The sequence below is a fragment of the Tenrec ecaudatus genome, chromosome 5 (genome assembly GCF_050624435.1).
Source record: "Tenrec ecaudatus isolate mTenEca1 chromosome 5, mTenEca1.hap1, whole genome shotgun sequence".
NCBI classification, from domain to species: domain Eukaryota; kingdom Metazoa; phylum Chordata; class Mammalia; order Afrosoricida; family Tenrecidae; genus Tenrec; species Tenrec ecaudatus.
In genome coordinates, this window is record NC_134534.1 from 123,596,319 (window position 1) to 123,623,671 (window position 27,353).

The following is a 27,353-nucleotide window of genomic DNA, read 5'->3' on the forward strand; positions in this document are numbered from 1 at the left end:
TTGGTGCAAGGTAGACAAGTCCTGGGAAAGGGGATAATGAAAGGCATGGCGCCGAGTGGGGGAAGGAGAGAGAAAAGGCAAAGTTCCTTTATTGGCAGTTTTCAAAAGGGAAGGAATTCCCAACACAGGGAGGGGAAGCGGTGGTGGGGCTTGGATTCCGATGAGCAGGACATGTGCACAAGTCATGACAAATGACTGAATCATCTCTGAGAATGGCAGGAGGAGCACAGCCAGGGCTATATATGTATAGATATAGAGATAGATGATATAGATGATATAGATATAGATGATATAGATATAGATATAGATGTAGATGTAGATGTAGATGTAGATGTAGATATAGATATAGATATAGATAGATATATCCTGTAGGCAGCAGACAGGGCAGGGGCAGGGCGGGGTGGCAACAATAGGAAGATGAAAAGTCGAGGCATAGCACACTATCCTCAATGTCTAGAAATGCACTGCAGGGCAATATGACCCACAGGCAGAGCAGCACACAGCTGAGGCAAAGGACTAGCTCAGACAACACTATACTTGTCTGATCACCAGGGAGAAAGAGAGAGGGAGGCTGGCCTCAGAAAATCATTTATCTCATTTGCCCTCCAATCAAGCTGCAACCTGATTGAAAGTCTAAATTCTGCCCCTATGTTCCTACAGGAGCCATGTTGGCACAGAAAACCTAACTATCACCCGGGGGTAGACTACAAAGGGTCGGCCAGTACCAGTAATTCTGAAGAATAAAACATCTTACATATCCACCCAGTAGTGCCCATCCTCATGATCTGTACTGGACTTAAATCCTAAATAAATTCAATCGCTCCTTGAGCCTCTTTCTAGTCTCTCATTTGAATTCCTTCTTATGAGCATGATAAAAATCAAAAGAGAAAGTATCTCAGGCCTCAGGTAATGACAGTTTTGTGGGATTAGAGACAACTTTAAAGAAAATATTTTAATCAGTAATAAATGCAAATTTTATACATATTGGAGCACAGGACATTTGGTGGGCCTTACTGAAGAAAAGTAATACAGTAATATGAAAGAAAATCCATCCTCCCCAGCATCTCTCACAACAGAGGATCCTGGCAGCGACCTGTGCAAGTGAAACCTCCTGAAGCTTCAGCCTTATAAGCTTTACATAAGATTTACTTATGATTCCACCTGCTTTTCACAGGCCAGAAAGAGAGGGCGGGGTGGGGTGGGGGGAGAGAACATGTGTCAGAGCAGAGGATGCGTCCGGACTACCTTCTGGGTTTCCCGAGTCTTCCTAGAATATTCTTCTTTATTTACACTTCCCATATTAAGTTTTATACCCATGATTTCATTTTCAACTACCATATAAAGAATGATATGGACTCCCACATGACTTCTTTTGAAGTGGAAAAGTCATCACTTACTGTGGAATACTGACTGCCAAAAACCTACAGGTGAAGCACAAGTTTTGGGGCCTATTTTGAAATACTTGTAATTATTTTAATTATCAAACATCAGTTACAAGCAACACCATCATAACTATTCATCTATATTATAATTATTGACAGCAAATATTTTATTTAAATTGTAAAGGTTTAAATATCTTAATTTAAATATACTTACTGAAATTGTAATTTTATGCTTAAAGTTCTCTATTAGAACAGATTGCTTTCAGGCATGATAGTAGAAGTGACATTAAGCTTTCTAAATATAAAGAATTAAATATTCTAGATGATAAATTCCAAGTCAAGCTGGTAATTAGATGAATTTTAGAATCAGCTTTCTAATGTGCAGTTATTTATTTTATTACTTATTGTTAATGCTGTTTAACAAATTTAAATCAAAATGGTATATAGGAAGAATTAATCCTATAAATTAGTCACAAAACTCAAGGGTAAATATGCATTATGTGAACAAAATAATGAAATGTGCATTGCATTATTACACAAACTCGTCTATTTTTATAACACTTTTTAGAAACAAAATGTCTCCCAGAATGTATGCCAATACGCCGTAACAAATGTGCTTGACAGAGAAATAAAACGTTAAAGCATCACTAGGGGTATAGAAATGTTAGTTTTCAGGAGGTGATGTTGAGATAACCACATGGTCTCCATGAAATTCAAGTAAAGGTTTATATTCTCAAAATCAAGGCGGCAAGATGACAATCAACTATAAAAAATAAGTCTATTATTAACCTGTCTGACTCAGGCTCCCAGTGGTTTCCTTTCTCCACACCAGGACCGTGGTATTGGTTATATTTGCACTGTGATGCCACTCCAGAATTTTTTGGTTAATCACAAGATACACTTATCCATCACACGTCTAATTCATTGATCTAATCTACCCTCTGCTATCCAGATGGCTTGGACTCTTGGTGACCCTATGGGGCAAAGGAAAACTGACCCATGGCATTTCTTCTATCTAGACTGGGTTTTTCTGGGGACCCGCCTGAAGTTAGGGCAAGTTTTTGTTTTGGTAACTAGTTCTGCCCTCTGAGTCTCTCATTCTCTTTCTGGGATCTGCAGTAGAGCCTATGAGTATCTTTCTCATGCTGGGAGTAAGGCAAGTCAGTCAAGAGGGCAAACAGAAGTTGTCGAATCCTCTGAGGCTCAAGCTTAGGACTGGCACACCATTAGTTCTGCTGAACATTATTGTCCAAAACAAGTCACATGTGATGGAAAAATATACCCTGATTTATAGGCTATATAACAAAAGTTCCTTGACAACGAAAAGAATTGTGCATCCAGGGAGCAGTGAAGAAGTGGGCCTTTAATGCCATCTATCAACCTCAATGCTGAGCTGAGCTCACTACCAAAAATGGCACCGCTTTTGTTCTGAACGAACAGGATATTATTTTGACTTCTTAAAGAAAACAATGTATAAGTAAAATAAAGATAAAGTGGTTCACAATGAATTTCCGAGAATGTAGTGAATTTGGTTGAGAAAGCAGGAGAGAGCTACGGCCATTACAGAAGACTGATGACAAGACGTACATCTCGAACCACCTCTAAGAGCATTCCACTCACACAGGACGCGTAGGAAAGAGCCTTGCAATGCAAAGAATGCTTCTCTCTTCTCCAAAAGGCCACACCATTGTGAAGTCTTAAATTTCTGGGAAAGAATGAAATGAAATTTAGTTCTCAATTGTCCTGCCCATCTGGGTGTCTCGGGGCTCGTGCAAAGTCAGAAGTTTGAGCTTTAACTCTCCAAAACCAAAATTACTGTCATTGAGTCCATGCTGACTCGTAGTGACTCCATAGGACAGGGTAGAACTGGCCCCTGAGATTCTGAGAGGATTGCTACTTACAGGAGTAGAAATCTCTGTCTTTCCCCTGTGAAGAGGCTAGTGGTCTTAAACTGCTAGCCTTTGCTATTCTAGCCCAACGCAATACCATGATGCCACCAGTACTCCCCAGCATGACGAGGCTCCACTACTGCATTATTATCCCTTAAGCTTGCTAATGTTTTCAAGAAAGAGAGTTAAATTATTATTATTTTGCTTTCTTTTACAAAGATTTTGCTATGGAATAGGATATTTCTCTGAAAGCAGTTTTAGTAGTTGGGCCCAGAAAGCTGATCCCTCACAGATGTAATCTGTTCTTTTGTTACATAAGTCAGCAGAGCTATAGCCCCTGTATTGGAGCGAGGCTGCCATGCTACGCTGAAGGTGCAAGCTTTGTAGAAACAGGACTCAGATTGTCAGTGTTTCTTCCAGGAGGACAGAGTGTAATGCTCAGTCCCAGGGTGAAAAGTACATCTGGATAATGAAACAAAAAGTGGTCTGGCTTTTTAAAGAAAGGTCATTATGATTGTGATTCAAGTTAAAGTTAACTGAAAATTGAAGTAAAACAGTAGAATACAGAATGAAAAAACAAACAGCCTTTGTATTAATTTTGCTGTAGGTTAATGTAGCACACAGGGATATTTGTTGTTTACTTAAAAAACAAACACCCAAAAACCCCAAAACAAACCGTTACACGATTTACTAAGTGCTGCAAAACAACTCTTTAATGTGTAAAAGAGCAAAGAGCAATGAAGTCACTTGGAGGACAAAGGTGTACTGGACGCTAGCCTTGGTATCTTCAACTGCCTACTATGCACATGAAACCTGGACGATGAATAATAAAGACTGAACAAGAATTGATACATTTGAATTATAGTGTTGGTAAAGAATATTGGAGTTATTAAGAATTGCCAAAAGAACAAACAAATATACCTTGGAAGAAGTACAGGCAGAATGTTCCTTAGAAGCAAGAATGACAAGACTTGCTCTTGGGTACTTTGAACAAGTATTTTAAAGAACCATTTCCTAGAAAAAGACATAATGCTTGGTAAAATAGAGTCAACAAAGAATAGGAAGTGAGATGACTTGACACCGGGGCTGCACAATGGGCTCGAATGTAACAGCAATGTGAAGATGGCACAGGGCCAGGCAGTGCATCAGGGTTCATTGAACACCATGTTGCTATGAGCTATAGCAGACACGGCGGCACTGAAAAACATTCCCAAAACTGTTCATGCACCACAGACAGAAGTTTCCACTTGAAGTTTAACTAGAGAAAAGTCTGAATTAAAACTTTTTCCTCTCCTAACATATTCAATCTTCTGTAACTTGAACAGTCTCATGTTCTGTTTCTCATTGCTTATGCACAAGAAATGATTGAACATCCTTCTATATGGGAAAATGGGCCTCGGTGTCAAACAACAGTGTAATGTTGGTTCTGAGAGCAGTAAACATCTTCACTATTTTAAAAATTCAGAGTTAAAAGCTAACATTTGTTAAAAAAAAATCTGTGTGTCAAATGATATAGACATAGACCTAGACAAAGGCAGTGATTGGCTGACCCCAGAGGTGCTGGCTTGCTGGAAGGAGCAGTGGTGTGAGAGGAGTGGACAGCGCAGAGGTGGAACTAACGGATAGGAGGAGGCAGCACAGCAGTAAAATTAAGATACACTGGGGACAGATGCCCAACGGGTTGGGTCTACACTATCAAAATTGCTAATGTCGTGAGACCCAGCCGGAAATATGGGCCCTTTGTATATGTTTGGCAGGGGTGGTTGAGCTCAGGACTTGAGTTTTACAAAAACGATGGTTGTCCCTGGTTAGCTGCAACCTAACTGTGTCCTCACTTGGGAAGGTCTTGGGTGGACAGAGCTTCATTTCTAGTATGTGATTCATGAGTTAGACCAGCCGGGTGGCTTTCCCTGCCAGTAGACTTCTCACCTTCCATGCCCCAAACCCGGATTCCCGGATACTGCACACCATGTGCAGCCAGTCCCTGCCCTCAGCAGACACTTTTAAAAAATCGTTTTACAATGGATATCCACATATAGAAAGATGAAACAAGACGTTTACCTCACCCCATGCACAAGAATACACTCAAGGTGGATCACAGATCTAGAAGTCAAACCCCAAACCATCAGGACCATTAAGGAGGGAATCCGGACTAATCTCAGAGCACTGGCCCAGGGAGCTCATAGGCTCACTGCAACAGGGAAGGGGACACACACGGGTGAACTGGAAATCGACAAAAGGGATCTAATAAGAATAAAACACCTGTGCACCTCAAAAGACTTCGCCAAGAGGGTGACAAGGCAACCCACAGACTGGGAGAAGATTTTTAGTAATGACACTTCAGACAAAGGGCTCATTACTAAAATCTACAACACCATCTTGACCTGCAAAAAGAGGAAAACAGTTAACCCCCTAAGAAAGTGGGCAAAGGAATTGAGAAGAACTTTCACTAGAGAGGAGATCCATATGGCCAATAAGCATATGAGAAAGTGCTCAAAGCCCCTTGCCATAAGAGAAATGCAAATCAAAACAACCATGAGATATCACCTAATACCCCTGAGGCTAGCCCAATCAGTAACTCAGAGAGCAACAAGTGTTGGAGGGGCTGTGGTGAAGTAGGAACCCTCCTCCACTGCTGGTGGTCGTGCAGATTTGTACAGCCACTATGGAAAGCAATCTGGCGATACTTAAAGAAAATGGAAATTGATCTACCTTATGACCCAGCCATCCCTCTACTGGGCATATACCCTGTTGAAGCAGCAAATAAAACACGACCAGTCAATGCTCCAATGTTTATTGCGGCACAATTCACAATAGCAAAGACTTGGAAACAACCTAAGTTTCCATCGATAGAGAGTGGATTAGCAAACTTTGGCACACACACATAATGGAGTATTATGCAGCACTGAAAAGCACCGATGAGCACATGAAACACGTTATTTCATGGGAAGAGCTGGAAGGAATTATGTTAAGCGAGGTAAGCCAGACCCAAAGGGACAGGTACAACATGAGTCCCCTAAGGTAAGTACAATCAGCATGACAGAAGTAGAAGAATAAACATCCATCCCACAATAAATGGTGGGAAGCGTAGATAGTTGGAGGGAGGACAGGCCACACTTAGGGAGGTACATGAGAGCCCAGCATAAAGGAGGACTAGTGGGGCAGGGAGAGGGAGAACCGGGAGGGGGAGAATCCGAATGGATGGTATGGGGGGTGGGGGGGGAACAGGGTACTAACCCACCCGGGGGAGAGTATTGGTTATGTCCCCACAGATATGGAACATGCATATGGACCCTACCACGACACACCAAACAAGGAGGGCAACTTCTACACAAAGAAGCTGGACAACACGATGGTCCAAACCAGAATTAGGCCGACTCCCACACTCGAAGGGAATACCACAGAAAACAAAATTAGATCATCTGGAGTGGGAAAGGAACTGACCCACACACCACATCCAGAAGGAAGCTGAAACAAAAGAAGGAGAAAGAACGTAGTGGAGTACACCTGGGTCCACCAAGCCCAAGGTCGATAGACCAGCTAGAAGGGCCCATCATACAGAGAGGACCATTCAGCTGGCCACACTATGAGATGCGACATCCTGCACCAACACATGGCCCTACATGGGACAGCACGTGAGACACAGTGGGGGATGTGCGACTGAGCTGACCCCACCACACTGAGGCAAACACTGGGGGCCTGCAATGGAGCAGCGGAGGAAGCAGAGCAAAGGGATCCCGAGTGAGTATAAAGGATGGACTTCTGGGCCAGGACGTGGCATCTCACAAGCTACACCTAGAAAACACTCCTAAAGGCCAACGAACTGACCTTGAACTACTAGCAATTTTTCTTTTAATATTTGCTATCTTTTTGTTTTGTCTTTTTTAATTTGTTTTGTTTTTTACCTTGTAAATTTTGTATGTTAGTGGCTTTTCTGCTTATCAGCATGTCGATGTTGCTTCTGTCAAAGCCATGTTCTATGTGCCACTTGGGCGCTATCAAAGTCATATGTATTTGTGTGCACACATTACTATGTCAGCAGGTCCACCTAGACAAGATAGGCTGGACAAATAATGAGAGAAGAAAACAACAGGACCAATGGTCCTGGAGGGACATGAGAGCGTGGGAGGTAGGGGAAGGGAGGCGGTGTTGCCCAACACAGAAACAAGGGAACAGCGAGTGGTTCAAAACCCGAGGAGAGACTGGTAGGGAATGACCAAGAGCAAGGTAACTGAGAGGAATTACTGAATCCAGAATGAAGGCTAAACATGGTAATGGGATGGGAGGAAAGCGAAAGGAAATAGAGGAAAGAAGTAGGAGGCAAAGTGCATACAGAGAAGCCTAAATACAGACATGTACATATGTAAATATATTTATGATTATGGGGGCAATAGACTTATATGCATATATTTATAGGTTCAGTAGTAGGGTAGCAGATGGACATTGGGCCTCCTCATGCATAATCCCCCAATTCAATAGCATCTCGCCCTGCTATACAGTCATTGCAGGATACCCACCTTCCGACATGATCACTGAAGACAGATGTGTGTGTAAGCAAACGTGGTGAAGAAAGCTGATGGTGCCCGGCTATCAAAAAGATATAGCGTCTGGGGTCTTAAAGGCTTGAAGGCAAATAAGCGGCCATCTAGCTCAGAAGCAACAAAGCCCACAGAGAAGAAGCACATGGCCTAAGCGAATACAAGGTGTTGAATGGACCAGGTAGCAGACACCAAGGAACAAAAACAATCATTGTGTGATCACCTTCCTCACATAATCGCTGAAGACGAAAATGTGCATAAGCAAGTGTGGTGAAGAAGGCTGATGGTGCCCGGCTACTGAGAGATATAGCATCTGGGGACTTAAAGGCTTGAAAGCAAACAAGCGGCCATCTAGCCCAGAAGCAACCAAGCCCACACGGAAGCAGCACACCAACATAGGTGATCATGAAAGGCAGAGGAGACCAGGTCTCCAACAACAAAGGTAGGGTGGTGGTGAGAATCACATCACCGTGAAAGAGGGGGAGTGCATGATGGGGACCCAATGCCCATCTGTAGACAGCTGGACATCCCTTCCAGAGGGGTAGTGGGGAGGAGATGGGTCACTCGGGGTTCAGTGTAGCAACAATGAAACTCAAAACCTTCCTCTAGTTCCTGAACGCTTCCTCCCCTCCCAACCATCATGACCCCAGTTCTACCTTGCGGACCTGGTTATACCAGAGGATGTACAGCGGTGCAGTGGGGATCTGGAGGCACGGGGAATCTAGGACAGATGAACCTCTCGACACCAGCGGTGGGAGTGGCGACACCAGGATGGGAGGGGGTGTAGAAAGGGAGAACCGATCTTGGAGATCTATGTGTAACCTCCTCTCTGGGAGATGGGCAATGGGGAGGCGGGGGAGGGGAGACGCCGGGGAGTGTAAGATAAGATATGATAATTATTTATAAACTATCAAGGGACCAGGTGTGGGATTGGGGAGGGAGGGGAAGGGGGGGGAGGGAATCCGAGCTGATTCCAGGAACCCAAGTGGAAGGTGAATTATGAGAATGACAAGTGCAACGAATGTATAAGGGTGCTTTGCTCAATTGATGTATGTACAGATTGTGATAAGAGCCTTATGAGCCCCAATAAAGAGATTTTAAAAAATCATTTTATTAGGGGCTCATACAACCCTTAGCACAATCCATGCATACAACCATTGTGTAAAGCACATTTGTACATTCCTTGCCCTCATCATTCTCACAACATTTACTCTCCACTTAAGCCCCTGGCATCAGGTCCTCATTTTTCCACTCCCTCCCCGCTCCCTCTTCCCTCATGGACTCTTGATAATTTTTAAATTATTATTTTGTTGTATCTTGCCTTGTCCAACATCTCCCTTCACCCACTTTTGTCCCTCAGGGAGGAGGTCACATGCAGATCCTTGAAATTTGTTCCCCCTTTCCAAGCCACTCTCCATCTACCCTCCCAGTATCGCCACTCACACCTCCCAGGATTCCCTGTGTTTCCAGTTCCTTTCTGTACCAGTGTCTGTCCTCTGGTATAGCCAGATTAGTAAGATAGAATGGGATCATGATAGCAGGGGTGGGGTGGGGGAGGAAGCATTTAGGAACTGGAGGAAAGTTGTATTTTTCAATGTTGCTACATCACACCCTGACTGGCTCATCTCCTCCCTGAGACCCTTCTCCAAAGGGATCTCCAGTGGCCTACAAATGGGCTTTGGGTCTCCACCCTGCACTCCACCCCTCATGCACTATGGTAAGATTTTTTGTTCTGATGATGCCTGATACCTGATCCCGTCAACACCTTGTGATCGCACAGACTGGTGTGCTTCTTCCATGTGGGCTTTGTTGCTTCTGAACTAGATGGCCGCTTGTTTACCTTCAAGCCTTTAAGACCCCAGATGCTATATCTTTTGATAGCCGGCCCCATCAGCTTTCTTCGCCACATTTTCTTATGCACTCATTTGTCTTCAGCGATCATATCATGGAGGTGAGAACACAATGATATAATTTTTTTTCTTTGATGCCTGATAACTGATCCCTTCGGCATCTCGTGATCACGCAGGCTGTTGTGTTTCTTCCATGTGGGCTTTGTTGCTTCTGAACTAGATGGCCACTTGTTTACCTTCAAATCTTTAAGACCCCAGATGCTATATCTTTTGATAGCTGGGCACCATCAGTTTTTTTTTTCTCCACATTTGTTTTTTCACCCACTTTGTTGTCAGCAGTTGTGTTGGGAAGGTGAGCATCATAGAATGCCAATTTAATAGAAGAAAGTATTCTTGCATTGAGGGAGTACTTGAGTGGAGGCCCAATGTTCTTCTGCTACCTTAATACTAAACCTGTAAATATAGGCACAGAGATTTATTTCCACATCCTCATATATAAACATATTTGCATATGTCCATGTCTTTATCTAGGCCTCTATAAATGCCCTTTGTGTCCCAGCTCTTTCCTCTATTTCCCTTGACATTCCTCCTGTCCCACTATCATGCTCAGTCCCCACCAGGGTTTCAGCAATTCCTGTTGATTACATTAACCTTGATCATGCCCTACCAGGACTCCCACACCATCCTCACCACCGATTTGGATAACTTGTTCCCTTTCCCCTGGGTTTGTTAAGATCACTACCTTTCCTCCCACCTCCCCCTCTCCCATGTCCCCCTGGAACTGTCAGTCCTGTTGTTTTCTCCTCCAGATTGTTCATCCAGCCTATCTTATTTAGACAGACCTGGGGAGATAATAACATGCACAAAAACAAGATGGAGCAAAACCAAGCAACAATATACAACAAAACAACAACACACTGACAAAGAACAAAACTAAACACAACAAGAAAGAAATGCTTGTAGTTAGTTCAAGGATTGTTTGTTGGCATAGTGTCCCAACAGACTGGACTCAGTAGATACTTTTAATGAAACTTTCCCAGTAACAAATTTATTATTTCACTAACCATTGTTTAAAATAGACTACAAAAGTAATTCCACTTCACACCACCAGGAGTCCTTATGCATATTAGTTTGTATTGGAATGTGCAATTATATTTTAAAACTTTATAAACTCTTAATAGAGTTTTAATATCATAATGCATAAATCATTCAGGGTAGAGCAGACATTTTAAAACTTTGTAAATTCATAGAATGAGGGATTATTGTATTAATAATATATTATTTTGCTAAATTTAAACCATGTTTGAATCACTGAGATTTTCTTGGACATCCTCTAATTAATCTGCAAACTGTTTCCGTCCCATTAGTTCAGCTGCAGAGGTCCCTGGGTGCCACAAAGAAATTGTACCTGTATAATACCTCAGGGTTGGTGGTTTGAACACACCCAATTAAACCAAAGAAGAAAGGCCTGCTGACTGTTGGGAAGTAATTTCTATCTAGTCAGTTCTGACTCATGATGATTTCCTGTGCAGAATTTCTACAAATAGTTTCAAGAATATGATCTTTCAGAAGTAAATTGTCAGGCCTGACTTTGCATGTTTCTCTGTGTGAGTTCAAACCAAGGAACTTTCAACTAGTGGGTAAAAGCTTAACATTTCAGCATCCACCCATCTATTAAAAAACAAACAAATAAACAAAAACAAACTCACTGTCTTAGAGTCAATTCTAACTCATAGCAACCCTGTAAGGCAGAAAAGAGCCTGCCCTGTGGGTTTTTGAAACAACGTTTATAAGAGTAGAAAGCCTTTTCTTTCTCCTGAGGAGTCATTAGTCATTTCAAATCACTAACTGTGTGGTTAGCAGTCCAATTCATAACTCACCTCCCAGTCATACCACCTGTATAAACCTTAAAAAACAAAACAAAAAAAACCCTCTGGCCATTCAAATGACTTAAAACTCGTGAGACCCTATAAGATAGAGTGGAACTGCCCCATAGACTTTCCAAGGCTGTAATCCTTACCAGAGCAGATTGCCACATCTTTCTGCCAAAGAGCAGTTAGATTGGCCCAAAGCAGGAAAAAGACTAAGAAACCTCAGGATTTTGAAGAATATAATAGATCATTTTAATGAATGGGAGGATATTTGTTTAAGATTTCCATGAAGACACCTGTGTCTGGGTCAAAAGAACCCACTTTCTGAGTGATAAGGACACATTCCAGGCTTCTGTCTTGTTCTGTGTTACTGCCCTGGTTCTCGTGGTGGTGGGGCTGCGGGAGAGGGTGGGGGGAATAAAAGAGTAATTGTTGATTACACATGGCCTTTTACCAAGTCCTTTACCAGGTGGCTGCTGATTGGTACAAGCTGTGCTGAGTCCTTTAGGGGGAAACAAAAGATGTTTTGATAGGAAATATGTTCAAAATATCTAATAATTTCCACAGGTCACAAAACGAAAATATGAAGAAAATATTTAATAGCGTATATCATTACTGTCAATAGTACTATCAACAAGTATTCTTTATTACGCATAAAGTATATTATATTAGAAAGCTGTTATTCTAGTTGTTAGGTGCCATCTAGTCAGTTCTGACTCATGGAGAATCTGTCTATACAACAGAATGTAACACTACCCGGTCTTGTATTTAGACGGCGACTTGTAAACATTTTATCCAATTCTAAATCCAGTCCTTTCAATATTTCTTGTAAGACATTATTACTTCAATTTACGGATGAAGAGTCAGGGGTAAGAAAGGTTAAATGAATACCAGTATTATTCAGAGTTGGGAGCTAGGATTTGAACACAAGCTGATAAATCCCAAATCCTGTGCTGCACACAGTATGCGGTGTGTTACATATTTATCATGTACTTTCTGAAAAAAGTATTCATTGATATGTATTTCTTTTTGACATCACAAGAGTTGTTGGCCTCTTGTCAAGAAGAAATGTATTAGGAAATGGGATGGAATGTTAGAATTAAATCGTTTTGAGGCCTGTAGCTTCCCAGTGCTATGGATATAATTTTACATAATACAAATATTTTAAATGACCACAGCTCTACTTTTTGAAATTAGATCCGTAGCTTTCTTTTCCATAGTGCACCATACTTTTTTTCATATTATGTGCCCCAGTAAATAATTCCAACGCCCATAGAGTGGAAGTACCCTGGACTGCTAGAAGAAGAAACAAGTCTGTCTTTTAAGAAGTACAACCAGAATGCTCATTAGAAGCAAGAATGGCAAGATTTCACCCCACGCACTTTAGAAGAGACCCAAAACAACCAAACAAAAACATAAACTCACTGCCATTGAGTCACTTCTGCCCTGTGACTTTGGAAACCTGTGACCCTTTATGAGAGTAGAAACCCCAATCTTTCTCTCCCAAAACAGCTGTCAGTTTTGAGCTGCTGGTGAGCCGTCCAGTTCATACGACTGTGCCTCCAGTGCTCCTTCAGAAGAGAGACCAGTCTTTGGCAAAAGATAACTTGCTTGGTAGAGTGAGTGAAAAAGAGGAAAATATTTCAGCAAGATGGTTTGACATAGTGGCCGCAATATTAAGCTCAATCATTACACTTGTGAGAAAGACGCAGGACATCTGCTGTCCCCGGGTCCCTATAAATCAGAACAGACCGGTTAACATCTAACCACACAACGTACAGGGCAAGGGGAGTGTTTGGTTTGCAAAAAGTGCACAATGTGCCTGTTATTTTGGTAAAAATAGGGCCGGCAGTATTTATCTTTGGGTTTCTCCATACTAAATCACTTAACATCCTCAGTAGTGTTGATTGAAGTAATTGGTCTCTTAAATGAAAGCATAAACTTGTAACATGGCGAGTGTCCTTACTTAAAACAGACAACAGGGATGGAAGGGGGGAGTGCTGGTGGAACAGCAACCAGGAAATGCTTAACATCCTTATTTACCACATTATTGAAGAAAGCATTCATGCACGTTTTAGGATTGATTTGTTTTCAGGAGGAGATTCAAAACCCCAAACCTCTCCACACCTCAGTTAGTGTCCTTCTGGAAGGAAAGATTTGATGACGGGGACAGCATTCAAACCAGAGGCAGGGAAAACATTTGAACAGCAGCAATGAGATGATTGAAGGGGATACTTTGGGAAAGAAGTCTAAACAGCCTTCAGTTAGTCTAAAAGAATGAAGATCTGAACTTGACATTGGTCAATAGGGACTTCCCACCAAAGCCTGCCTCCCTAGTGAGTTTGCTGCTATTGGCTGGTTTGTAGGGCACCCCCCTTGTTCCAGGTATATGTATCCCAGCCTCCAGACTTCATGTAGTACTCTTGTCTCAGACCCCAAACCCAAGAGTCTATTCAGTCACTGTGGGGATAGTGTGAATTGCTTGTCTTTTCATATCCCCGGTCTGTTTCATTGATAAGAAAGTGCAACTTATTTGCCCTTCACCTTCCTTTGTGCTGAAGAGGTAATGGGGGAGGAGGGGAGAACATGGCTCCAGTTCCTTTAAGTTACAATTTCTGTAGGATTCCTGCCTTCACCACCCCTTCTCCCTTGACCAGTTTCTGTCTACCCAACAATATTATTTCACTGCTTGATTTCATAACCCATCCTAGCCTTAAAGGGAGGTTTACATTTTATTGCCTTTAGAGATTCTATTTTAGATTTTCTAGGCATCTTTTAGAATAGTTTTAGATAATTTTAATCAGAGGTAATAGTCATTAATATATATTCTTATAGTTTATGCAGAAAGTATCAAAGGGTATCCTCTGCTGTGTAAATGTTCACCAAGAGCACAATTTAACACTATTTTTAAAAAATGACTCAGTTATGAAGATGAAAAAAGACTTTATTTTATCATAATCAGAGTACCCATTACATCTATTTATATCTGGTTTATCCTAAATGTGATTCCAAACTATAGATATATTCACCATTTTGCAAATTAGAGACTCACAAATGTATGTAATTTGACCTCATGTCTCCAACTAGGAAGCGACATAGTCACGATTCACACTTGGATCGAGATCTCCTCAAGCCTAAATTCTAAATTCTTCAAACATTCCCTTTTCCATTCCAATGTTTAAGCAATGGAAAATGGATGTGATCATAATCATAATAATGGTCTCCATTTATTATCAGTCATACTACATCTGGAAATGTACTCAGAAACTAGTTGTCATCATACATTCATGCAGAGGGTCCACCAAAACACTGCAACCAATAATATAAACTAGAATTAATACTATTAAGATGTCAGACTAGATGATTCTTGGTGATAGAGAAATTCCTGCCAGCCTGGTCCGTTATAACTTGTACCTCCTAGATACGTGTGTCTGACAATGAAGGAGCAAGCATGCAGGGGAAACCAGCTCCACTGACCAATCCAGGAGCTTCAGGAATATGCAGTCGATGCATACAATGCAATCGATGCGGTCACCCAAGACCCACACTTAACGGGGCTTATTCTAGGGAGGAGTATTAGGGATAAAGAGGTTTGTCTCCACTGAATGTCTACACTAAATGTGTGACCATTCAAACATCCTTCTACTTTTTTTTTTCCTTAGGGCCTAGGTCTAAGTGGAAAAAGCAGATTTTTATGTAGTACAACTTGCAACTTGATTGTGGGAGCAAAGCGAATGAGGAACTTTCACTGCAGTATTACAATTGAACCTCAAATTTCTTATTCAAAACAGACAAAGGTGAAATTTCACAGTTTGCTATTTCTTCTCATGAAGTTTATCTCCTAACTTTCCTCCAAAGAAATGTGGTACTTAACACATTCCTAGTCTTTAGTACCACCTGGGGAGATCTAAAACTGAACAGAAAACTGTTTTCTGTCAAAATTACACTGGACCTGCATATTTTAGCAATTTCAGCCACATTAGGTAGTCTAATCAGGCTGGTCGTTGACCAGTTGTTCACCCCTATCAATTGCATTAGCATTTAACTTGTCACATTGAATTACAAAGGTAACAAAAGCCTGAGAAGGTTACAAAAGATGTAATCCTCCTCTAAAGACAAAAGGAATATTCCAGAATTATATAGAGAAGTTATCTTTCTCTTCTGTCCAAGTTTGATGATAAATGTTTTCCTGGTCTAAACGGTGAAAAATTCCAAAAGTAGTAAAAATCAGTATTAGTTTCTATTATAGTGCCTGTCAACAGAAATGACAATCAACACCAAACCAGCTGTCCTCAACTCTGTGTCCCTATGTATTGTAGAATTGCTTCCTAAGAACTCCTCTGTGACTGTGTTTTCTTAGAACCAGATCACTAAACCCATCTCTCAAAAAGCCTCTAGGGTAGATTAGAATCGCCAAACTTTTGGTTATCCATAGACTTGACCATTGATGCTTCCCAGGTATTACTCAAAAGAAAAAAAAATTATCTCTGAAGGATTCCCAGTTGAAGTCAAATCAAATAAATAACATTCATTATAACAGCCGCCAAGGTATTCCATTTTGTAGATTAAGGGTCCCAGGTTGCTCTGGTGCCTTCAAACAGTATGTAGTTCAGTAACACAGTAATCAATCAAAGGAAGCCTGCCAGAAAGAGAACCAGAAAATGCTCTCTGATATAGATGCCAATCTAATGGCTATGTGGCTATACGTTTCTAATAAGTATAGGCTGCTAGAGTAATGAGAATTGGTTTAGATGTACCACTTAGCTATAACACGCTCAGATTATTTTAGGAGTCTTGGGTGGTATAAATAATTAACCTGCTAAGCTTCCCACTAAAAGTTTGTCAGTTTATGTCTCCCCAAAGCTATCTTGAAAGTGTAGGAAAGGGAAAAAGACGCAAGATTCTTAAATATTTTACTGTTGTTGTTGTTGTTAGGTGCTATTGAGTTTGTCCCAACACATCATAACCATATGTACAACTTTAGAAAGCAATGCCTGGCCCTAAGGCATCCTCGCCATTGTTATGTTTAAGCCCCTTATAGGCGCCCCTCTGCCACTCTTTCTTGTGGAGGGGCTTCCAAATGGCTCTGACTCTTCTTTACCAACCACAAAGTCCTGCGCATGGACTGATACCTCCTGACTACATGTCCACAGCACATAACACAAAGTCTCTTCTCTTTATAAGGGGCGAGCATCCAGCTGGGTAATGTCTTAAGAGCTGATGGTTCTCAGCAATATCTCTTTCTCTCTCTTTTTTTTTTTGGTCATATGCCACTTCTTGAAATGATTGACTAATTTATTTTGCTATCATGACTGTCTATAATCTTTCCATCCATTTGATGTTAATAACATTGTTCATTATTTTGCTCATAGATTCCTTCAAAAATATAACTAGAGACTTGTTTTTTTGAGTTCTTCATCAAGAATAAAGCTGTGTATATTTTGTTTTGCTTTTCAATATCAGGTTCTTGAATATTTATCATAATGCATTGCTCTTTTAGGGATGCCCTTTGAAGATTTCTGTTCAATTCTTTTACTTCATCATCCGTTTCACTGTCATCAGTTATTTTACTTTCAAAAACAAGTTTCAAAATCTCTTCTAACAACCATTTTAATCTTTTATTTCTTTCTTGTTATTCAATGACCTTTGATTTCTTCATACGTGATGTCTTTGATGTCATCTCCCAAGGCACAAGGTCTTCAGTCATTCATGCTGTATGTGTGAAACTTGTTCTTTAAATTCAGGTGGGATCTACTTAAAACTTTATTTTGGTTCTCATGGATTTGTTTTGATTTTCTTCAGGTTCAACCTTTGAGCAATTCCACAATTGACCCCTGCCCTTGTTTTGATTACCTCATGAATATCTGAGTCATAATGCTCAGGATCCTACCCTTTAATCTAAGTTGTATAAGTTTAGAACTGTCTATTCACTGTAAATCCTTAAGGACCTACTCACAAATATTCCCTCCTTCTTCGTCTGAGCATGCTTCTGTCAGAAGACACACTGACTCTTTCTGGCTTTAACCTAGGACTTTTTATCTACTTCCAAACACATCCTTCCCAAGGGCTAGTTGGCTTTCCTGTGCTTGCCTGGATTTTCAATGTAGCCATATTGCTAACTTAAAGGACAAGATTTGAGAAGCAACATTAAGAATTCAGTGGCGCCTGTAGTTTAAGTGGAGTGAAGTCACTAACTGTGTGCTACAGCACTCTGCAAACCAAACATCTGACCATTCATTGAAACTCCAATGCAGGAAAAAAGACTTGGTTATCTACTTTTGAGGAATCAGCCTTTATAAATCCTTCAGAGTAATAGTACTGCTCTGACACACAGAAGGTCACCATGAGTCAGCAGCAACTTGAGGACAACTTGTGACCTGGCTTTTGGTACAAAGGGAGAGGAATACTTAATCTGGCAATTGTTTGTTAAGGACTCTTCGCACGTGCCCGATTTTTAAAATATATTCATTTTCCAAACAGTCAAAATCGCTTCTGAGTGGTATTTTGACCAATCTTAATGCATCATACAATCAATTGCACACGATTAAATTTCTAAAACAAATACTTTATCTACATTTCTTCCTTTTAAAATAATGTGATTTTCATTTTTTTGTCTTCTTTTGTTTGATTTTTCTTTGTCAAATATATACAAAACTCATCAATCTATTGACTTAAAATCATGGTTGGTTTAGGAAATTTTTGGCTAAGCTTGTACCTTAGCTTAGTACAGTGCTCAGCAGTGATAAATAATACACTGTTGAATTAAGTGTTTCCAGCAGAGAGAAGTGCGTGAATAAAACACACAATGTGAAAACATGAACCTATGTACATATAATTGAGTGGTGGGGAGAGACATGCATGCTGAAAGGAAGATGTTAGCAAAAAGAAATCACCATGTTCAAGACAAGAATATATTAACACAGAGGCACAGGTAGCTGACTACCAAATATAATTTTTAGTTTTCAAAGAATTACCGTAAACTATCAGCTTGCCTTTGCATATGCTATTTCTTTGTTCCACAATCTACAGAGCTGCCTACTTCTCTGTGTGATCTCAACAACACAACATCACTAAAGTAAAACAGCTCCCAGAAGTTGTTTATTCCTTAGCATGTTCCCGGGCCAAGTTGTGTGAAATAACCATTAATACTTGTAGGCAACAAATCTTATTGTCATCTACTTAGGTCCCCCATGAGTGATTTATAATGCTACTAGCAACATGTAAAAAGTATATTCCACTGACAAGAATTGTCGTGAGACCATGCCGATGTTACTCACTACCTTACTGTTTTAAGACAAAGGAAGATGACTCTAAAATTAGAGGACCCACTTTATTGAAAATGGTCAGGGAATTGTCAGACTTCGGTTGTTTGAAACATCCCAGGTGCATCCAACAGATGGCTTTAGCCTACAATTTGTATTTATTAATTTACAGCCTGCAACCTACAACAGAAATACAGAAAGCAAAGGCAAAAAAGTAGGAAAATATAAATATAAATCCATCCTGAATGATTAGAGTATTATTCAGTTAGTGATGCTAACTGAACATTAGAGTTGAGAAAATAATAATACTCAAGTAAATAAAACTTCTTTCTTAAGAGAAGAAAACTAAGCAAGGAAATATGGACTTTCTTTTTAATAGTTATACATCCTTACAAAGACAAAGATGTACAAGATAAATTAGCTACTAATATGAAAGCTTCCTTATAGCATGTTATTAACCCACCCCACTAGCATTGAGTCAATTCTGACTTACAGTAACTATATATATGATTTCCAACTATATATATGTATTCTTATAAAGCTTTATAAGAACAAATAGTGTCAGCTTTTTCCCTAGAAGTTGGTGGGTTCAAACCACCAACTTTGTAGTTAACAAGGCAATGCTCATCCCACAGTGTTAAATAAGTTTAATTAAAAACAAAAGGACACATATGTGTGCACTGACACGCAAATACATTCCACCTTCACCTTCTAACTGGCGCTTGGTGCTCAGAGACCAAAGGTTAATAATTTCGGGTCTAGAAACATCCACCTGCTGATATAGACTAGTACTACTAGCCTTCAGTCGACCCGACTCATGGGACTTCCTCAGGTGGTATAAAGTATTAACTTTCTCTGCTGATAATAAAATTCACAGTTACAGTATCGCTATAAATCATTCTTTGGATACCTAGCAGTTTTAAATGAACTAAGCGGCACCTTGAAAGAAAGGCCTAGAATTTACTCCAGAAAATCAGTTCCTGAAATCCTATGAACCACACTTCTACTCTGATACATGTGGTGGGCCCAGTATCTATAAAGTTTTCTTTCAATATAGAGTGACATTAATTTAGCTATCACTATTTCCCCCTATAAAAAGTACATAAGCAAATAAATGTAACTAAAATCAAGTAGAAAAATGTGGCCAATAAATTTATTACATAAAAATAGCCAAGAATGAGTTCAGTTCAAAATATTTTCACTACAGATTTGTAAGAGAGAAAGAAAGAATAGTAGACTACATTAAACGTAATATCTAATGTAAGGTAATCGAGAGGAGGCAGGAACTGAATCAGCCAAATTTTAGCAAACAGGCTTTATTAGGGAAAAAACCCTGCCTGAGCTAAGTCTCACAGTCTGCAACATCGGGGCCAAGAGAATCAGGCACTGGCAAAAGGAGTGACCTTTTTATTGCTGAGAGACACGTGGCTGGGCTGGCCCTGGGCCCTTATCTAGTGTGGTGGTCAGGGACTGGAAGGGACAGGCACATCTGGGTTCCTGACCAGGCAGAGGTGTCTGCAGGGATTGGTGGAGCAGGCGCGCCTGAGTCCCTGGCCAGACAAATGTGCCCATCCAGGATTGGTGGGCGCAGGTACGTCTGCACCCCTAGCCAGGCAACAAAGGCTGCTGGTGATTGGTGAACGCAGGCACGTCCTTGCCCCTAGCCAGGTAAGGGAGGACTTCCTACTTCCTGGTAGAGCACACACATGGCTGAGTGCAAGGTCTGGAGAGAACTGAATTGGCAAAGTCTTACCGGCTCCGCATGGGGTGGGGGTTTATTGATTTGACCAGACATCTACCATGCACTGTTTTCTGATCAAGAATGTACAACATAATGTACAGCACACAGTAGATACTCAGTAAATTATAATTAAACATGTAAACATTAAAGAACAAATTGCCATGAAGTCAACTCTGACTCATGGCTAATCTATGCATTTCAAAAAGACTCTTTAGAGTTTTCAATGGTGTTTTGTTTTTTGCTTTTTAAAGAAAAATCGTCAAGTCTTTCCTTTGAGGCGCCACTCAAACTTGCAACCTTTTCATTAGCAGCAGAATGTTAACTATGTCCTCAAGGAAGCATTGAACACAGAGACAGACCTTAAAATCCTCCCAGAGACTCCGTCATTGTTGGGTACCATAAAGCTGATTCCTTTCAGAGTGACCCTAAATGACACAGAATTGTCCCATGAAGTTTCTTAGGCAGTCGTTTTAATGGAGGAACCTTAGTAGGCCAGTGACTAAAGCAATTAAACCAAATGTTTGGGAGGTCAAACCCACCAGCTGTCCAATACACAGAGTTAATATGAATCAGAATTGTCTCGAGGGCAATAGTGTTTTGAGGTTAATTTTTTTCTTTTATAAACTTTTTTTCCTGTGAATTAGGTTAAGGTTTATAGAATCTTTTTTAACCCATGACTATGCATTTTATGTCCTGTAAAAGATCCCAAGGTTATAATAAATTCTCTTATTTTATCTGTTCAAGTAAGGGCCAGCAAATATTGCTGAAAAGAGATGATAAATAAATAGTTTAGGCTTCGTGTACCATATGATCTCTGCCATGACTACTCATAAATATATTGTGATGTGAAAGCAACCATAGACAATATGACTGGCTTAATCTTCATAGATTGCCAGATACTTCTTCTTGGGCTCTATTGTGCGGTTTTGAACTGCTGTCTTTGGGTGAGTCATTGAACACAACCATTGCTGCATCAGAGCTTCTTCCATCAAAAGTGAGTCATTTAAAAATAATGATGTTGCAAATTTCCATTTTCCTTTTGTCAAGTTTTAGCTTTGCAAAAGTATTTGCACTTAAAACTACATCATCTTTCACTTCCCTAATAGGAAAGCTATTAAAACTTTTTTAGCACAGACAGATCTCATCTTCTGGCAATCAACATCTGGTAATTCACATTTTACAGCACAGGCAAATTACAACAGTGTTGTCATGTGCAGTGATTATAACAGTGAGCTAAGACATAAATGAACTTATGCTGTTTGTGAGCTCTGTGAAAGACAGCTTTTTTTATGTGACTATTAAGAATCTAAAAGTAGAGATATAAAAATATATATTCCACAATGGTGTCATCATTTGAGTAAGTATGGAATCTTTTAAGAGGATAACTTTAAAGAACTACATATGTGTAGAGATCTGATCTGTGCCATCCTTTGTCTGTTAACTTTCAGATCCATTTCCTACAATTCTGCAAAGTACATTTCCTTTGCAGGCAGGGAGGGGCTGAGGGGCTTTCTCCCCACGTGTACTTCTTCCCGCAGCTTCACAGGCAGGGGCTCCACCCCCTCAGAGGTTGCACCTTCCAGCCCACAAAGCCTTAGGGTCTAGTGCCAACCTTTTCTCAGTCTTTCTGTGCCAGCTAATGCTTAGGATGCCTCCTCATTCTCAACTTCACTTCTAAGATTTTATACTACGTGGTCATCAAATACATATATTAGATTGTCTGATTAAAATTTTTGTAATGAAGCAAAATTATAACAATAATAATAGAAAGCTGCAGCAATGACCTAATGTATGCATTAAGCATAATTTCTCCCTAGAATGCCAATGTCTAATTTATTGGAATGGAGCAAGTTGTATCAGCACATTAAAGACATTAAATAAATAATGGAATGTGGTATCAAGTTGATATAGATTGATATTATTTTAAATTTTGCTACCCATAACATCCAAGTGTATAAGTGGATTATAATTTAATTCTCGAAGAGCGTGTGTAGTTCACAAAGAAATAAAATGGTCAATTAAATCAGGCAAAGTGTTATTGTGATCAGATGCCATCGTGTCTCCTCCAACTCAGAGGGTCCCAGTGTAGAGCTCAATTAAATTCAGCTGTGTTCTCGGCCATCTTCATAATAGTTACTATGTTTGAGTCCAATGTTGTTTCAGCCACTGTGTCATTACATCTTTGGCGCTCCCTCTTTTTTGAATGAAATTTTATTAAGCATGATGTCTTTCTCTAGGACCTGGTCCTTCCTAATAGCATGTCAAAAGTATATGAACAGAGGCAGTCCTACCCTGCACTATAGGTCGCCATGTTATGTTTCAGCATTGACTTCATAGCAGTGGAAATAATGCCCCAAGGGGATGATTGATAATGTTCTCTAACATAAAATGATAATTATGACGCTAAGGTGAACCAAAGGCATATATATATTATAGGTGCTTGAATGAAAGTGGGGCTTTCACTTAATTCTAGTTCCAATCTAAAAACAATTGGCTCTTATGGCATGGCTCTGCTTGATGCCCAACCTCATAAAGAGATGACTGAGGATATGAGTCCTAAACCAAAGTATGACAAAGAAACTAGATGGTGCCCAGCTATCAGAAAGAATTGTTTCTGGGGTCTTGCAGGTTTGTTTTCAAGCAAACAGCCATCTAAGTGAGGTCTTATTAACTAAGTCCACATGGAAGGAGCACGCCAGTCTGTGCAATCCTGGGATAATAAATAATATTATCAAAATCTAAAGAGAAGATGGTAACAGAGCTTAAATTGTGACAATTGATTTACAGAAAGCTACGGATGACAGTGAAAACCCAAAAAGCATTTGTAGTGTCCACGCATAGATTAAGTCTCAGGTGAATCCCCTCCAATCATAGTTAAGAGATGGGAATAGGCTTGTTACCAGACAAAGAGCATTGTAAAGTCAATTGTGGCAGAAGTAGTTAGTTCCACATGTAATCTCTTATCCTATAATCACCCTTTTGACCTATTTTAAAGCTATTTCATTTAATAAAAAGTGAGGGGGAAATGCATGTGGATTAAGCTCTATGGTCATGAACCATGGAAGTGATTAGCCGTGCTAACATGCAAAATGCATTGGAAAGCAGATTGTTGCAGATGCAATTAAGTTAAAAGTAATCACCCTATCATTTGATCTTCCTTATGATCCATTTAAATTTGTTTTAGTTTTTAATATTTTCTGCTTTCTTTTTGATGAAGGTGTTTATCTTTTTTTACTCTGCTCTTCTTGTTGGATTTTTTGGTCTGCTTGTTGATATTTTTCTGTATATGAAATCCAGGCTAGTTAAATCTACAGAGACAGTAACTAGATTAATGTTTTATCTGGATATGGCAGGGGAGGCTGGGGAAATGAGGAGCTAATAATGATGAGTTCAAGAATAAAGAAAATGTTCCAAAATTTATTGCGGTGATGATTTTACAACTCTCCTTGATGTGATTGAACTATTGAATTATATATGTGCATTACATGCTAATAAAACTGTTGAGAACAAAAACAGTTCATGAATGAAGTTTGACTATACTCAATTCTAGGAACATTCGGGTGGTGCTTCTTCCAAGACAGATTTATTCATTCTTCTGACACTCTATAATATATTCCATATTCTTCAGCAACACAATAAATCAAAGGCATTGATGTTACTATAATCATACTTATTGATCAACTTCACATGCATAGGAGGTGATTGAAAACAGCAGAGCATTGTTTAGGTACATTTTAGTCCTAAAGATGTTATCTTTCCTTTTTAACACTTAAAAATTTATATCTTTGGTAGCAGATTTGCCTAGTGCAGTATGTCATTTGATTCTCTGGCTACTGCTTCCATGGCCATTGATTATGGATCTGAATAAAATGAAATGTTTGATGTCAGTCTTTCTTTCATTTATTATGATGCTGTTTATTGGTAGAGTGGTGGAGCAAAACTTCCGCAATGAGCAAACATGAGCAAATATCCATTTGGGGAACTCTTCTGTATTTTAAATGTTTTTTTTAAAAAAGCTTAGTATGGCCTCTGTTAAATTGAATGACTGCTGTCTGATACCTGAATCTGCTTGTTTCTCTAAGATCAAGTGGTGATCTTTGATCATACTCAAATTTCTGTACACTAAAAGATGGCGTACTAATGATATTTTAAGTAGACTTTAAAAAATATAAAAACAAGAACTCTCTTGCCTGGCGGGTTCAACATTGAATCTCAAGGTCAGAAGTTTGAATCCACCAGCCATTCTGTAGGGGAAAGATGAGACTGTTTCCTCCCTTTTAAACCCTCAGAAATCCTAAACTGCCACCCTCCTCTGTCCAATAGGGTCACTCAGAGCTGGAGTCAACTTGAAGGCTGTGGGTTCACTTTTTTTATTTTTAAAAGTTGCTCATTTTGAGAAATAAGCCTTTTTTTCTGATGGTGGATTTGAGACAAAACTTTTTCAAAGGTTATTTTAAATCTGACCATCATTGAAGTTTAAAATTTATCTTCTAAAATAATACCTGTTGAATAAAAATCAAAAGCAAAACTTTGGGGCAAACATATCAGTCGGTGTATTTCAAGCAGCTATGCGTCCACTCAACGTGCATCATATTTATTTGCTCATGGTGACCGATTATTAACTAAAGAAGCAATCCCTTTTGCTTACATTTTAGCAGGAGAACCAACAAACGAATTGCTAAGGCTGATAGGTTGATTCCCAGAAATATATAATAATCAAAAGAGTATAAAAGGCATCTATAAGTCATATAACTATTGAGAAATTGTTTTCTTCATATCATTAAGTTGAAAAAACACTGTAACAATGTTTGTGAGGGCGTTCAATCCGTGTAACTTGCAGGATGCTTGTGGCTTTCCTTTGTTTATGACTCAATGCATTAATAATGGGGTGTGAATTAGGAAGAGAATAATAACTTTATGCACTATCCTATCAAGTGCAATTTTATGCCATGAGTGCATCCTGACCAGGACTGTACCACTGCTTCACTGAGAAAATCAGATTTGACTTAATATCAGGTTGACTTTGAACACCATTTCCAGGGAGGTGACTCTCCATATTTGAAAAATACACCTAAATTACATTCATATAAATCCCTAATCTCCTTCCCAAGGATAGGCTGTGTCAAGACTCAAAACAAACAAGCAAGCAGACAGCACCTCCACCCCCCACCCCCAAAAGGAGACTGTTACAACTTTAGGTACTTAGAATACACTCAGAAGTAGACATGAATTATTTCCTAAAATATTATTCTATTTCTTCCCTCATGCTTTTTCTATCTTCCTTTACCCTATCTTCTTTTCTTCTATTTACCTTTACTCGCAGGGTTGGAACTAAGTGATAGAAGTTGCAGTGCAGTGCATTCTCCAGGCCCACATGCACAGGCATCTTTACTGTACACTAAGACTTGGGAACCATTGATATAGCAGGATTTAAGGTTTGCATAATCATTTCGACTCCTACTTACTGAAGATAATTATAAAGGCTGGACTAACTCTAGGATCTAGTATTTTTTTTAATTTGGGCAGTTCTCTGTGGTCTTAGAAATTCACAGTTGTCTAAAACATCGTATTTAGGAAAATTTAATTGCAAATTTTAACTGGGCAATTGCAAACCAATTCTATAATTTTCAAGAAAAATGATCATGTCAGACCTACTTAAAATTAAGTCCTAATAAGATACCATCCACCAAAATTTCTTTTTAGTATGATTAGTGAATTTCCAGTGACATTATAGCATGCAGGTTTATGCCAACCATGGAATATTTGGGGAAAAGCAGCTATACGTCTATCCTGATCATGTGGTGTGTGCAGGTACTTCATATCATGCTAACCCGCACAATGAGCCCCGCTCTCCTCGACCTGTCCCCATAATACAGTTGCCATGACATTGATTCTGATTTATAGAAACTCCCTCTGTGTCAGTGTTGAACTGTGCTGTACAGGATTTTCAATGACTTGACTGATGATTTTTTCAAAATCAGATTGTAAGGCTTTTCTTCTGGTGAACTCTGTTGAACTTGCACTCAAGCTTCCATCAATTACTTTTTGTACACTTAGGGTTTCCGGTGTAATCCCACAGGGTAGATATTATGCTCTGTATTTTCAGATGAGAATTTGAATTCTAAATTATCAAATTTAGCAAGTAGCTCAACTTGAATTTCAGTCCAAATTTTTCTCATGGGAAATTGCTCCTCAGTGATTACAATTTTTGACAAGTTTTAGTTTACATTAAAAGGATCTCTTTCTGAAGAGGACATATATATATGCAAAAAGATAAGACTTTTATTTTCTATGGTTACTTACTCACCCAGCAAATGTTTAATGAGGCTTTTACTTGTCCTAAAGGTAATCAGGAAAATGAGAATTAGGCTGATTGTTTTCCAATTAATTTAAAATGGATTCTAGTGAAGTGTAATTAACCTTGTGGATAATAACATGCATTTATAAGGAAACAAACAAGAGCTGATGATACAGGACAAAAAGAAATACACAGTCACATAGTGACGGGCTAGCACATGTTCAGCAATGAGTTCTCAAAGTCATGTGTGAACAGGCAGCCCGACAGCGAGCATGTGCTGATTGCAGTGGTGGTGTAAACACTCCCACCATGACTGATTACAAGTCAGCATCACGATGCCTTGGAAAGAGTTGGAAAGAGATTGGAATAATAACCCAGCTCCAGAGAGCCGCTGCATGGTAATTGAGTTCAACATGCGGACTCCCAAAACAACTAACCAGCCTTGACGTTTATTATTTCCATAATGACACTTCAGAAAACATGAGCCTAGCTATTTTCAAGTAAAATTACTGTGTATGGCTC